Source organism: Triticum urartu, chromosome 5A (assembly GCF_056163025.1).
Source record: "Triticum urartu cultivar PI428250 chromosome 5A, HENAU_Tu73, whole genome shotgun sequence".
NCBI classification, from domain to species: domain Eukaryota; kingdom Viridiplantae; phylum Streptophyta; class Magnoliopsida; order Poales; family Poaceae; genus Triticum; species Triticum urartu.
In genome coordinates this window covers 398374309-398389304 of record NC_141877.1, presented here as the reverse complement: position 1 = coordinate 398389304, position 14996 = coordinate 398374309, and positions in this window count along the sequence as shown.

The following is a 14996-nucleotide window of genomic DNA, read 5'->3' as shown; positions in this document are numbered from 1 at the left end:
GTCTTTTTAAGAGAAGATGTCACGGGATGACATAATGGGCTTTTATGGCGACTGCTCTAAATGACATCACCGCCGGCAGTCACCCAGCAGTCGACTTCTCGTCGATGGCCTCGCGACAGAAGCGTACAACACTCTCGTCCATTGTGGCGAAAGCCTGGTCGGTCCTACATGCCCAGGTAGCACTGGCTCACGACGTTGGATGGCAGGCCACCGACTAGAGCCAGGTTGATCCTACATGCCCATGTATCATGCCTTCTCATGCATTAAATTCATGTTGCAGATAAAGAAGTTTGTCCATTTTCCCAATGTATTAGAGACAATATAAGTAATACTGTCTTAATGGTGGCTTTGATGAATAAACATGAATGTTCATATCATGGTTACGGGAACACAAATAGATGTGAAAAGTTTTCCTCCCCCAACCGGCCTAGAAACCCTAGCCGCCACCAGCGGAGTCCAACATTCCGGTGTCGTTTTCCAGCGGCTCCTCTCCGCCAACGGTCTTTAGGATCATGTAGCTTTAGGTTTTACGGCCTAGTAGCTTAGGTTTTAGACGTCTTGGCTTCGGCAGCAGCACGACGACACCAAATAAAGAAGCTCTGGATGCTTTCCCGACAAGGTAATCGACTTTATGGTCGATGATGAATTTGAGAACTAGTCTTTTTAAGAGGAGATGTCACGACGATGACGTAATGGGCTTTTATGGTCCATCGATGGATTTGAGAATTAGTCTTTTTAAGAGGAGATGTCACGGCGACGATGTAATCGGCTTTATAGTTGGTGATGGATGATACGTCCATTTTGCGTCATGTTTACGCACTGTTATTTATAATGTTTTATGCATAATAATGCTTTTTGGAGTAATTCTAATGTCTTTTCTCTCATAATTTGTAAGGTACACACAAAGAGGGAGAATTCCGGCAGCTGGAAATCTGGACCTGAAAAAGCTACGTCAAACTACCTATTCTGCACAACTCCAAATGAGCTGAAACTTCACGAGGAATTTTTATGGAATAAATAAGAAATACTGGAGCAAATAACTACCGAAGGGGGGGGGGCACCTGGTGAGCACAAGACACCAGGGCGCGCCTGGGCCCCAAGCGCGCACTGGTGGGTTGTGCTCAGCCCAACCCACCTCCGGTGCCCATCTTCTGGTATATAAGTCATTTTGACCTAGAAAAAAATAAGGGAAGGACTTTCGGGATGAAGCGCCGCCGTCTCGAGGCGGAACTTGGGCAAGAGCACTTTTGTCCTCCGGCAGAGCGATTCCGCCGGGGGAACTTCCCTCCCGGAGAAGGAAATCATCGTCATCATCATCACCAATAACTCTTCCATCTTGGGGAGGGAAATCTCCATCAACATCTTCAATAGCACCATCTCCTCTCAAATCCTAGTTCATCTCTTGTGTTCAATCTTTGTACCGGAACTATAGATTGGTACTTGTGGGTGACTAGTAGTGTTGATTACATCTTGTAGTTGAGTACTATATGGTTAATTTGGTGGAAGATTATATGTTCAGATCCAATATGTTTTTTAATACCCCTCTGATATTTTGAGCATGATTATCATTTGTGAGTAGTTACTTCTGTTCTTGAGGTCACGGGAGAAATCTTGTTGCAAGTAATCATGTGAACTTGATATGTGTTTGATATTTTGATGGCATGTATGTTGTGATTCCCTTAGTGGTGTCATGTGAACGTAGACTACATGACACGTCACCATATTTGGGCCTAAGGGAATGCATTGTGGAGTAGTTATTAGATGATGGGTTGCGAGAGTGACAGAAGCTTAAACCCTAGTTTATGCGCTATTCCGTAAGGGACCGATTGGATCCAAAAGTTTAATGCTATGGTTAGATTTTATTCTTAATACTTTTCTCATAGTTGCGGATGCTTGCGAGGGGGTTAATCATAAGTAGGAGGTTTGTTTAAGTAAGAACAACACCTAAGCACTGATCCACCCACATATCAAATTATCAAAGTAGTGAACACAAATCAAACCAACATGATGAAAGTGACTAGATGAAATTCCCGTGTACCCTCAAGAACACTTTGCTTATCATAAAAGACCGTTTTGGCATGTCTTTGCCTCAAAAGGATTGGGCTACATTGCTGCACTTTTGTTACTATTATCGTTACTTGCTCGTTACAAATTATCTTGCTATTAAACTACTCTTTACTTATAATTTCAGTGCTTGCAGAGAATACCTTGCTGAAAACCATTTGTCATTTTCTTCTGCTCCTTGTTGGGTTTGAGACTCTTACTTATCGAAAGGACTACGATTGATCCCCTATACTTGTGGGTCATCAAGGCTCTTTTCTGGTGCCGTTGCCGGGGAGTGAAGCGCTCTTGGTTAGTGGAAATTGGTAAGGAAAAATTATTACTACGTGCTGAAATTTATTGTTACTTGTTACTATAAAAAATAATCCTTTGAGGGGTTTGTTCGGGGTATCTTCACCTCGACCAGAACCACAATTAATCACCCTTCAACCTACTGCACCTACTGAAAATATTGAATATAAAATTCCTTCGGGTATGATAGAACAACTGGTAGCTAATCCTTATGCAGGAGATGGAACAGAACATCCCGATATGCACTTGATATATGTGGAAGAAATTTGTGGATTGTTTAAACTTGCAGGTTTACCCAGAGATGAAATTAAGAAGAAGTTTTTCCTTTTATCTTTGAAGGGAAAATCATTGGCATGGTATAGGCTATGCGATAATATTCCTTAAGTTTGATTGTGTTAAATCTTTTATGAATATCGATGCTTTTCAAAAGTTTAGCACTAAATATGGACTTGACTCTGAGATAGTAGCCTCCTTTTGTGAATCCTTTGCTACTCATGTTGATCTCCCTAAAGAGAAGTGGTTCAAATATCACCCACATATTAAAGAAGAAATTAAAGAACCAGTAATAGCCAAAGAGGAAACTATAATCTATAATGTTGATATAGTTGTTCCTACTGCTTATATTGAAAAAACATCTTTTCCTATTAGGATAAAGGAACATGCTAAAGTTTCAACTGTGGTCAATAAAAGTTATATTAGAACACCTAAACCAGCTAAACAAATCAACGTAGAGCCTAGTGTTGCTATGGTTAAGGATCTCCTGGTTGAAGATATAGCTGGGCATGTTATTTACTTATGTGATGAAGATGCTAGAATTGCCAAACCCGATGAAAAAGATAAACACATACATGTTGTTGGCATGCCTGTTGTCTCAGTTAAAATAGGAGATCACTGTTATCATGGTTTATGTGACATAGGTGCTAGCGTGAGTGATATTCCTTTTACCTTATATCAAGAAATTATGAATGATATAGCACTTGCTGAAATAGAAGACATATATAGATGTTACTATTAAACTTGCTAATAGAGACACCATCACAACACTTGGGATTGTTAGGGATGTTGAAGTCTTGTGTGGGAAAATAAAATACCCTACTAATTTTCTTGTTCTTGGTTCCCCACAAGATGACTTTTGTCCCGTTATCTTTGGTAGGCCTTTCTTGAACACCGTTAATGCTAAAATAGATTGTGAGAAACAAACTATCGGTGTTAGCTTTGGCGATGAGTCTCATGAATTTAATTTTTCCAAGTTTAGTAGAAAACCTCATAAAAAATTACCTAGTAAGGATGAAATTATTGGTCTTGCTTCTATTGCTATGCCTCCTACTGATCTTTTAGAACAATATTTGCTAGACCATGAAAATGATATGCATATGCATGAAAGAAATGAAATAGATAAGATTTTCTTTGAACAACGTCCTCTACTTAAACACAATTTGCCTATTGAAACTCTAGGAGGTCCTCCTCCACATAAAGGTGATCTTGTGTTTGAATTAAAACAATTGCCAGACACTTTGAAGTATGCTTATCTTGACAAAAAGAAGATATATCCTATTATTATTAGTGCTAACCTTTCAGAACATGAAGAAGAAAGATTATTGAAAGTTCTAAGGAAGCAGCGAGCTGCTATTGGATATAATCTTGATGATCTTAAGGGCATTAGTCCCACTCTATGTTAGCACAAGATTAATATGGAACTTGAAGCTAAACCTGTTGTTGATCACCAACGTCGGTTAAATCCGAAAATGAAAGAAGTGGTAAGAACGGAAATATTGGAACTTCCGGAAGCAGGTATAATGTATCCTATAGCTGATAGTAGATGGGTAAGTCATGTTCATTGTGTCCCTAAGAAGGGAGGTATTACTGTTGTTCCTAATGATAAGAATGAACTTATTCCACAAAGAATTGTTACTAGCTATAGGATGGTAATTGATTTTAGAAAATTAAACAAAGCAACTAGAAAAGATCATTACCCTCTACCATTTATTGATCAAATGCTATAAAGATTATCTAAGCACACACATTTTTTGCTTCCTTGATGGATATTCTGGTTTTTCACAAATACTTGTTTCTCAACGTGATCAAGAAAAGACCATTTTTACTTACCCTTTTGGAACTTATGCTTATAGACATATGCCTTTTGGTTTATGCAATGCTAATACGTCTCCAACGTATCTACTTTTCCTAATGCTTTTCCTCTTGTTTTGGACTCTAATTAGCATGATTTGAATGAAACTAACCCCAGACCGACACTATTTTCAGCAGAACTACCATGGTGTTGTTTTCGTGCAGAAATAAAAGTTCTCAGAATGGAACGAAACTTTGCAAGGATTTTTTTATATCAATAAAGAGAATTTCTGGAGCCAAGATCCACTGGAGGGGGGCACCTGGGTGGGCACAACCCACCAGGGTGCGCCTCCTCCTGGCGCGCCCAGGTGGGTTGTGCCCACCTGGTGGCCCCGTAGACCCTGAAACCGATGCTGTAAAATCCTATTTTTCCAAAAAAATCAGGGAGAAAGAATTATCGTGATCCACGAGACGGAGCCACCGTCACCTCTTGTTCTTCATCGGGAGGCCAGATCTGGAGTCCGTTTGGGGGCTCCAGAGAGAGGGGGTCTTCGTTCTTCGTCATCACCAACCCTTCTTCATTGCCAATTCCATGATGCTCCCCACCGGGAGTGAGTAATTCCTTCGTAGGTTTGCTGGTCGGTGAGGAGTTGGATGAGATTCATCATGTAATCTAGTTAGTTTTGTTAGGGCTTGATCCCTAGTATCCACTATGTTATGAGATTGATGTTGCTATGACTTTGCCATGCTTAATGCTTGTCACTTTGGGCTTGGGTGCCATGATGTAACGCCCTCGATGCGGCTATATCTCCCACGTGTCGAGGCACGACTTAGAGGCATAACCGCATTGAAAGCAATGTCGCAAGTTAGGCAATCATCACAACATCCCATGTAATATATAGATAATAAAAGGGGAGATAACATAGTTGGCTTACACTCGCCACGTCAATCAAGTACATAAATAACATTACATCATTCAAGCACTCATGGCCCGACTACGGCGCCAAAATAAAAGATAACCCAACATGCGACACGGTCCCGATCACCCCCAACTGGGCACCACTACTGATCATCAGGAAAGGAAACATAGTATCGTTGAGAGTCCTCGTCGAACTCCCACTTGAGCTCAAGCGCGTCACTTGGAGCGGAAACATCAGGCCCTGCATCTGGTGTAATAGTAATCTGTGAGCCACAGGGACTCAGCAATCTCGCACCCTCGCGATCAAGACTATTTAAGCTTATAGGTAAGGCAAGGTAAAATATGGTGGAGCTGCAGCAAGCGACTAGCATATATGGTGGCTAACCTGTTCGCAAGAGAGAGCGAGAAGAGGAGGCAAAGCGCGAGCGAGAAAACTAGAGAGCAACCTGCGCAAGCATTACTCCAACACCGTGTTCACTTCCCGGACTCCGCCGAGAAGAGGCCATCACGGTAACACACTCAGTTGATTCATTTTAATTAATTTAAGGTTCAAGTTATCTACAACTGGACATTAACAAATTCCCATCTGCCCATAACCGCGGGCACGGCTTTCGAAAGTTCAAATCCCTGCAGGGGAGTCCCAACTTAGCCCATGAAAAGCTCTCACGGTCAACGAAGGAATAGACTCCTCCCGAGATGTTCCGATTAGACTCGGCACCTCGGTTCTTCAAGACACTTCGACAGGTTAAAACAAATCCAGCAACACCGCCCGAATGTGCCGACAAATCCCGATAGGAGCTGCACATATCTCTTTCTCAGGGCACACTCAGATTGTCCTAGGTACGGGTAGGCCAGCCCAGAGTTGCCCCTGGTGGCCACCGACAGCTGACAGGTGGACCAACACTCAGAGGAGCACTGGCCCGGGGGGGGGGGTTAAAATAAGATGACCCTCGGGCTCCGGAAACCCAAGGGAAAAATAGGCTAGGTGGAAAATGGTAAAACCAAGGTTGGGCATTGCTGGAAAAGCTTTAATCAAGGCGAACTATCAAGGGGTTCCCATTATAACCCAACCGTGTAAGGAACGCAAAATCCGGGAACATAACACCGATATGACGGAAACTAGGGCGGCAAGAGTGGAACAAAACACTAGGCGAGAGGCCGAGCCTTCCACCCTTTACCAAGTATATAGATGCATTAAGATAACAGTATAATATAATGATATCCCAATAAGTAAATAAATGTTCGAACAAGGAACGGTCTCCAATCTTCACCTGCAACTAGCAACGCTATAAGAGGGGCTGAGCAAAGCGGTAACATAGCCAATCAACGGTTTGCCAGGACATGGTGGGTTAGAGGTTTGACATGGCAATTTGGGAGGCTTGAAAACAAGTGGTAGGCATCGTAGCATTGGCATAGCAAAAGAGCGAGCATCTAGCAAAGCAAAGATAGTAGTGATTTCGAGGGTATGATCATCTTGCCTGCAAAGTGGTCAGAGTTGACTGGATCCTCGAAAGCAAACTCAACGGGCTCCTCGTTAGCGAACTCGTCCCCCGGCTCTACCCAAACAAGACAAACAAGCAACAAGGACACAATCAACCACGTGCAAGGATCAAACAATATGATGCAAGGATGGTATGCTATGCGGGATGCGATGCGGGATGCATATGCAAGATTTGACAAGGGATGCATGAACCTGGCCTCAACTTGAGAATCCAAGTGTGCCACTGGAAAGATGAGATTAAATCGCTTGAAAACGATATAAAGAACGCCGGAATCGGAGTTACGGTTTGGAAATGGCAAGCAATTCAAATATGATCATGTTCTGCGATTTACAGCAAGTAGCCATCTAAATGCAATGAGATGAACAAGCTACAGCACCCAAACATGGCAACAAAATACATGGCAGGAATGCATTCATGATTCTTAACAAAAGTCTAGCACTGAGCTACGGCCAATTCATCCATTAACAGGTTCAAACAAGCATGGCAAAAATGCATATGGCAAACAGATTTCAGACTTAGTGAAATTAACACTTGTCTGGAATTTCAGATCAGGTAGCACACTTCGGAGCAACAAAACTATATGCTATAGGACCTAAACATGGCAAAGTAAAGCATGGCATGGAGCTACTAAAAGAGCTTAACAAAAGTCCCTTAGTGACCTTGAGCCAAAAGGGATCAGAAAATACAATTGCAAGCATGTGAACATGGCAAAAATATAAACAGATCACAGACTTAGTGAAAACTGGAGCATGCTGAAACAGATATCAAGTAGGCATGTTTACGAGCTCGATGCACTCACTATGTGGCAAGTCATGGCAAGCTAAGCATACATCCATCAAGAATACACAAAATGCAAGCTAGAAATGGCAAGAACAATAGCATAGCATGCACGGATCAACTACAACATCCTTGGCAAAATCGCTAATAAGTAGACAATCTGCCCAGATTCACGAAGTAGCAAAAGTAGAGCTCGATTGACTCAAGCTAGGGTGCTCCATAATTGCAAACAAAGACATGGATGGATAGAGCACTACAAGATTAATAAAACATCCTTACTGATCATCTTTAAAAGAGGCACGGATCACTAGGAAACAATATGAACATATTGCCATATGAGATAAACAGGTCAAGGACTTAGTGGAAATGCTAAGTCCCTGAAATCAGAATTTCCAAGTACCTCACTTTGCAAGCTTGTGCTAGTCACCACACACATCACAAAAATACATGGGTTGCACCTCTGGAAAGATGGAAAATCCCTTAGCAAAATATATGTAGAGCTCATGGGCATATCATGCACACATTAATCATGGCAAAAATGACAAATAACTAAATGGAGCAGCAGATCTGATAATTATCTCAAGTAGCACTCTTCTACCAGCATTTCGGGCATCAAGATGAACTCAAATGAAAATGATGCAATGGAATGAAATGATGTGCTCTCTGAGACGAACAATTTGATATGCTATATGCCCAAAACGTAGCTACGGATGCAAAGTTATAACACGATGAACAGGGCAACATGAACTAGGGTTTCAGGAGAAAGTCAACCCGAGTTTGAATCTAGATCTGAGATCTGCACGGTTCCCGATGCGGCTCACCGGAGTACTGTTCACCGGCGGGGAGGAAGCTCGCCGGAGCACGACGGGGAGGCGGGGGCCGGTGTGGGCGCGGCCGGCGACGAGGCTGGGGAGGCACGGCGGCGGCGGTGCGGCTCCGGTGGCGGAGCTCCGTGAGGGCGGCGGTGCGGCTCCGGGTGGCGGAGCTCACCGGACGGGAGGCCGGTGCGGCGGCGCGGCGATCCGGCGTCGAAGGAGACTGCCGGCTCGGGCGGGGAAGGGCAGGCGCGGGCGGCGCTAAGGGCAACGGGCCCGGGGGCCGGACGCGGGCTCTCCGGGCCGCGGCGGGTGGCGGCGGCGAGGCGACACTTTGAATCCGTATGGCGGGTGGCGGCGGCGAGCCGCATCGGGAACCGTGCAGATCTCAGATCTAGATTCAAACTCGGGTTGACTTTCTCCTGAAACCCTAGTTCATGTTGCCCTGTTCATTGTGTTATAACTTTGCATCCGTAGCTACGTTTTGGGCATATAGCATATCAAATTGTTCGTCTCAGAGAGCACATCATTTCATTCCATTGCATCATTTTCATTTGAGTTCATCTTGATGCCCGAAATGCTGGTAGAAGAGTGCTACTTGAGATAATTGTCAGATCTGCTGCTCCATTTAGTTATTTGTCATTTTTTCCATGATTAATGTGTGCATGATATGCCCATGAGCTCTACATATATTTTGCTAAGGGATTTTCCATCTTTCCAGAGGTGCAACCCATGTATTTTTGTGATGTGTGTGGTGACTAGCACAAGCTTGCAAAGTGAGGCACTTGGAAATTCTGATTTCAGGGACTTAGCATTTCCACTAAGTCCTTGACCTGTTTATCTCATATGGCAATATGTTCATATTGTTTCCTAGTGATCCGTGCCTCTTTTGAGGATGATCAGTAAGGATGTTTTATTAATCTTGTAGTGCTCTATCCATCCATGTCTTTGTTTGCAATTATGGAGCACCCTAGCTTGAGTCAATCGAGCTCTACTTTTGCTACTTCGTGAATCTGGGCAGATTGTCTACTTATTAGCGATTTTGCCAAGGATGTTGTAGTTGATCCGTGCATGCTATGCTATTGTTCTTGCCATTTCTAGCTTGCATTTTGTGTATTCTTGATGGATGTATGCTTAGCTTGCCATGACTTGCCCCGTAGTGAGTGCATCGAGCTCGTAAACATGCCTACTTGATATCTGTTTCAGCATGCTCCAGTTTTCACTAAGTCTGTGATTTGTTTATGTTTTTGCCATGTTCACATGCTTGCAATTGTATTTTCTGATCCCTTTTGGCTCAAGGTCACTAAGGGACTTTTGTTAAGCTCTTTTAGTAGCTCCATGCCATGCTTTACTTTGCCATGTTCAGGTCCTGTAGCATATAGTTTTGTTGCTCCGAAGTGTGCTACCTGATCTGAAATTCTAGACAAGTGTTAATTTCACTAAGTCTGAAATCTGTTTGCCATATGCATTTTTGCCATGCTTGTTTGAACCTGTTAATGGATGAATTGGCCGTAGCTCAGTGCTAGACTTTTGTTAAGCATCATGAATGCATTCCTGCCATGTATTTTGTTGTCATGTTTGGGTGTTGTACCTTGTTCATCTCATTGCATTTAGATGGCTACTTGTTGTAAATCGCAGAACGTGATCATATTTGAATTGCTTGCCATTTCCAAACCGTAACTCCGATTCCGGCGTTCTTTATATCGTTTTCAAGTGATTTAATATCATCTTTCCAGTGGCACACTTGGATTCCCAAGTTGAGGCCAGGTTCATGCATCCCTTGTCAAATCTTGCATATGCATCCCGCGTCGCATCCCGCATAGCATACCATCCTTGCATCATACTATTTGATCCTTGCACGTGGTTGATTGTGTCCTTGTTGCTTGTTTGGGTAGAGCTGGGAGAAGAGTTCGCTAACGAGGAGCCCGTTGAGTTTGCTTTCGAGGATTCAGTCAACTCTGAACCCTTTGCAGGCAAGATGATCATACCCTCGAAATCACTACTATCTTTGCTTTGCTAGATGCTCGCTCTTTTGCTATGCCAATGCTACGATGCCTATCACTTGTTTTCAAGCCTCCCAAATTGCCATGTTAAACCTCTGACCCACCATGTCCTGCCAAACCGTTGATTGGCTATGTTACCGCTTTGCTCAGCCCCTCTTATAGCGTTGCTAGTTGCAGGTGAAGTTTGGAGACCGTTCCTTGTTTGAACATTTATTTACTTGTTGGGATATCATTATATTATATTGTTATCTTAATGCATCTATATACTTGGTAAAGGGTGGAAGGCTCGGCCTCTTGCCTAGTGTTTTGTTCCACTCTTGCCGCCCTAGTTTCCGTCATATCGGTGTTATGTTCCCGGATTTTGCGTTCCTTACGCGGTTGGGTTATAATGGGAACCCCTTGATAGTTCTCCTTGATTAAAGCTTTTCCAGCAATGCCCAACCTTGGTTTTACCATTTGCCACCTAGCCTCTTTTTCCCTTGGGTTTCCGGAGCCCGAGGGTCATCTTATTTTAAACCCACCCGGGCCAGTGCTCCTCTGAGTGTTGGTCCACCTGTCAGCTGTCGGTGGCCACCAGGGGCAACTCTGGGCTGGCCTACCCGTACCTAGGACAATCTGAGTGTGCCCTGAGAAAGAGATATGTGCAGCTCCTATCGGGATTTGTCGGCACATTCGGGCGGTGTTGCTGGATTTGTTTTAACCTGTCGAAGTGTCTTGAAGAACCGAGGTACCGAGTCTGATCGGAACGTCTCGGGAGGAGGTATATTCCTTCGTTGACCGTGAGAGCTTGTCATGGGCTAAGTTGGGACTCCCCTGCAGGGATTTGAACTTTCGAAAGCCGTGCCCGCGGTTATGGGCAGATGGGAATTTGGTAATGTCCGATTGTAGATAACTTGAACCTTAAATTAATTAAAATGAATCAACTAAGTGTGTTACCGTGATGGCCTCTTCTCGGCGGAGTCCGGGAAGTGGACACGGTGTTGGAGCAATGCTTGCGCAGGTTGCTCTCTAGTTTTCTCGCTCGCGCTTTGCCTCCTCTTCTCGCTCTCTCTTGCGAACAGGTTAGCCACCATATATGCTAGTCACTTGCTGCAGCTCCACCATATTTTACCTTGCCTTACCTATAAGCTTAAATAGTCTTGATCGCGAGGGTGCGAGATTGCTGAGTCCCTGTGGCTCATAGATTACTATTACACCAGATGCAGGGCCTGATGTTTCCGCTCCAGGTGACGCGCTTGAGCTCAAGTGGGAGTTCGACGAGGACTCTCAACGATACTATGTTTCCTTTCCTGATGATCAGTGGTGGTGCCCAGTTGGGGGTGATCGGGACCGTGTCGCATGTTGGGTTATCTTTTATTTTGGCGCCGTAGTCGGGCCATGAGTGCTTGAATGATGTAATGTTATTTATGTACTTGATTGACGTGGCGAGTGTAAGCCAACTATGTTATCTCCCCTTTTATTATCTATATATTACATGGGATGTTGTGATGATTGCCTAACTTGCGACATTGCTTTCAATGCGGTTATGCCTCTAAGTCGTGCCTCGACACGTGGGAGATATAGCCGCATCGAGGGCGTTACACATGATTTCATATCTGAATCGTTTATGTTATCACCATTATATCCATGTTCTAGATCCGATCTTGCAAGTTATAGTCACCTACTACGTGTTATGATCCGGCAACCCAGGAGTGACAATAGCCGAGACCACTCCTGGTGATGACTGTAGTTTGAGGACTTCATGTATTCACCGTGTGTTAATGCTTTGTTCCGGTTCTCTATTAAAAGGAGACCTTAATATCCCTTAGTTTCCAATTGGACCCCGCTGCCACGGGAGGGTAGGACAAAAGATGTCATGCAAGTTCTTTCCATAAGCATGTATGACTATTTACGGAATACATGCATACATTATATTTATGAACTGGAGCTAGTGCCGTATTGCCCTAGGTTATGACTGTCACATGATGAATATCATCCAACAAATTACTGATCCAATGCCTACGAATTTATCTTATATTGTTCTTGCTAAGTTATTACTGCTATCATTACTATCACATTTGCCACAAAGCTACTGCTATCAGTGTTACCGTTACTATTACTGTTGTCACTATTACCAAAACTATCATATTACTTTGCTACTAATACATCTCCAATGTATATATAATTTATGAAGTATTCATGCCGTTATATGATCATTCTTGGATGTTTTACAATCATTTTATAGCAACTTTATATCATTTTTTGGGACTAACCTATTGACCCAGTGCCTAGTGTCAGTTGCTGTTTTTTGCTTGTTTTTACATCGCAGGGAATCAATATCAAATAGAGTCCAGACGCCATGAAACTTTTTGGAGATTTTTTATGGACCAGAACACCCAGGATGGGCTAGAGAAGCACTTGGGAGGTGCCCCGAGTGGGGCACAACCCTCCAGGGCGCGCCTGGGGGCCCAGGCGCGCCCAGCTGGGTTGTGCCCACCTCGGTGGCCTCTCGCACCCCCTCTTTACCCTAGATCAGAAGTTCCGCCGCCGCTAGGCTCTCTAGCCACCGAAAACCAATCTAGACCCTTTCCGGCACCCTGCCTGAGGGGGGAAATCATCTCTGGTGGCCATCTTCATCATCCCAGCGGCCACCACGATGAGGAGGGAGTAGTCCACCCTCGGGGCTGAGGGTTTGTACCAGTATCTATGTGTTTAATCTCTCTCTCTCTCTCTCTCGTGTTCTTGAGATGTCATGATCTTGATGTATCGTGGGCTTTGTTAATATAGTCGGATCATATGGTGTCTTCCCCTCTCTATCTTGTTGTGATGAATTGAGTTTTTCCCTTTGAGATTTCGTTGTTATTGGATTGAATACTTTTATGGATTTGAGAACACTTTGATATATGTCTTGCAATTGAATACTCGTGGTGACAATGGGTTATCGTATTGATTCACTTGATATATGTGTTGGCACTCAACTTGCAGATTCCCGAGGTGACATTGGGATAATCTATGCATAGGGGTTGATGCACGTTCTTGTCTTTGTTTCTCTGGTAGAAATCTTAGGGCACACTTTGAAGTTCTTTGTGTTGGATTGAATATTATGAATCTGAATTTGCTTTGGTGTTATTTTAGTACGAACTCTTGGTTAGATCGATTAGAAAGAATAGCTTCGTGTTATTTTAGTACGAACTCTAGGATAGATTGATCGGAAAGAATAGCTTTGAGGTGGTTTCATACCCTACAAAAAATTCCGTCTTATGTTCTCCGCTAGATAGGAACTTTGGACTGATTCTTCATTGCACATTGAGGGATGGTTATATGATCCAATTATATTAGCATTATTGAGAGATTGCACTAGCAAAAGTACGGACCCTAGGCCTCATTTTCAAGCATTGTAATACCGTCTTGTGCTTGTTTACTATTTGCTACCTTGCTGTTTTTATTTATTCAGATTATAAAAATATATTTCTACCATCAGTATTACACTTTTATCGCCATCTCTTCGTCGAACTATTTCCGTTCTCATTAAAGGGTGATGCTAAAGCTTGGTACAATACTCTTGCTCCTGGTTGTGTGCGTAGTCCCTAGGATATGATTTATTACTTCTCTGAAAAATATTTCCCTGCTCGTAAGAAACAAGCTGCATTACAGGAAATATTTAACTTTGTGCAAATGAAAGAAGAGAATCTCCCACAAGCTTGGGGAGGCTTTGCCAGTTACTTAATGCTTTGCGTGATCATCCTCTTAAGAAAAATGAAATACTTGATATCTTCTATAATGGACTAACTGATGCTTCTAGGAATTTTCAAGATAATTGTGCTGGTTGTGTTTTCAGGTAACAAACTATTGGGCAAGCTGAAGAATTATTGAATAACATATTGAAAAACTATGATGATTGGACTCTTCCTGAACCACCGCCTAAACCCACTCTAAAGAATAGAGGTATATTATATCTCAGTCCTGAAGATATGCAAGAGGCAAAGAAATCTATGAAGGAAAAGGGTATTAAAGCTGAGGTTGTCAAGAATTTACCTTCTATTGAAGAAATACATGGGCTTGATACACCACCACTGCCTAGTGCCTAAGGTGGTAGGGGTAAATTCTCTAATGAAGTTCAATGATAATGACAATCCTCACAATATGCACCCTATCCAATGCCTTTATGAGTTTGAAAACTACATTAGAAGACAAGATCACTTCAATGCAAATGTTATGAAACAATTGAAATACAATTCTGATATGATTGCTCGCTTGAGTGACTTGTTATTTAGAATCTCAAATGATGTTAGAGGTGTTGGAAGGCATGCTTCTATGGTTCAAACCCAGTTAGAACAAGTTGCTAAATCTCAAAGAGAGTTGCTAGATGAAATGAACAATAACATACATGACTTTGCTGTTAGAGTAGCAACTAGAGGAGGTAAAATGACTCAGGAACCATTTTATCCTGAAGGACACCCAAAAACAATTGAACAAGACTCTCAAAGAGCTAACACCGATGCACCTAGTCCTTCTAAAAAGAAAAAGAAGAAGAAAAATAATAGGACTTCACATGCTTCTAGTGAACCTGAAGTAGAAAAAC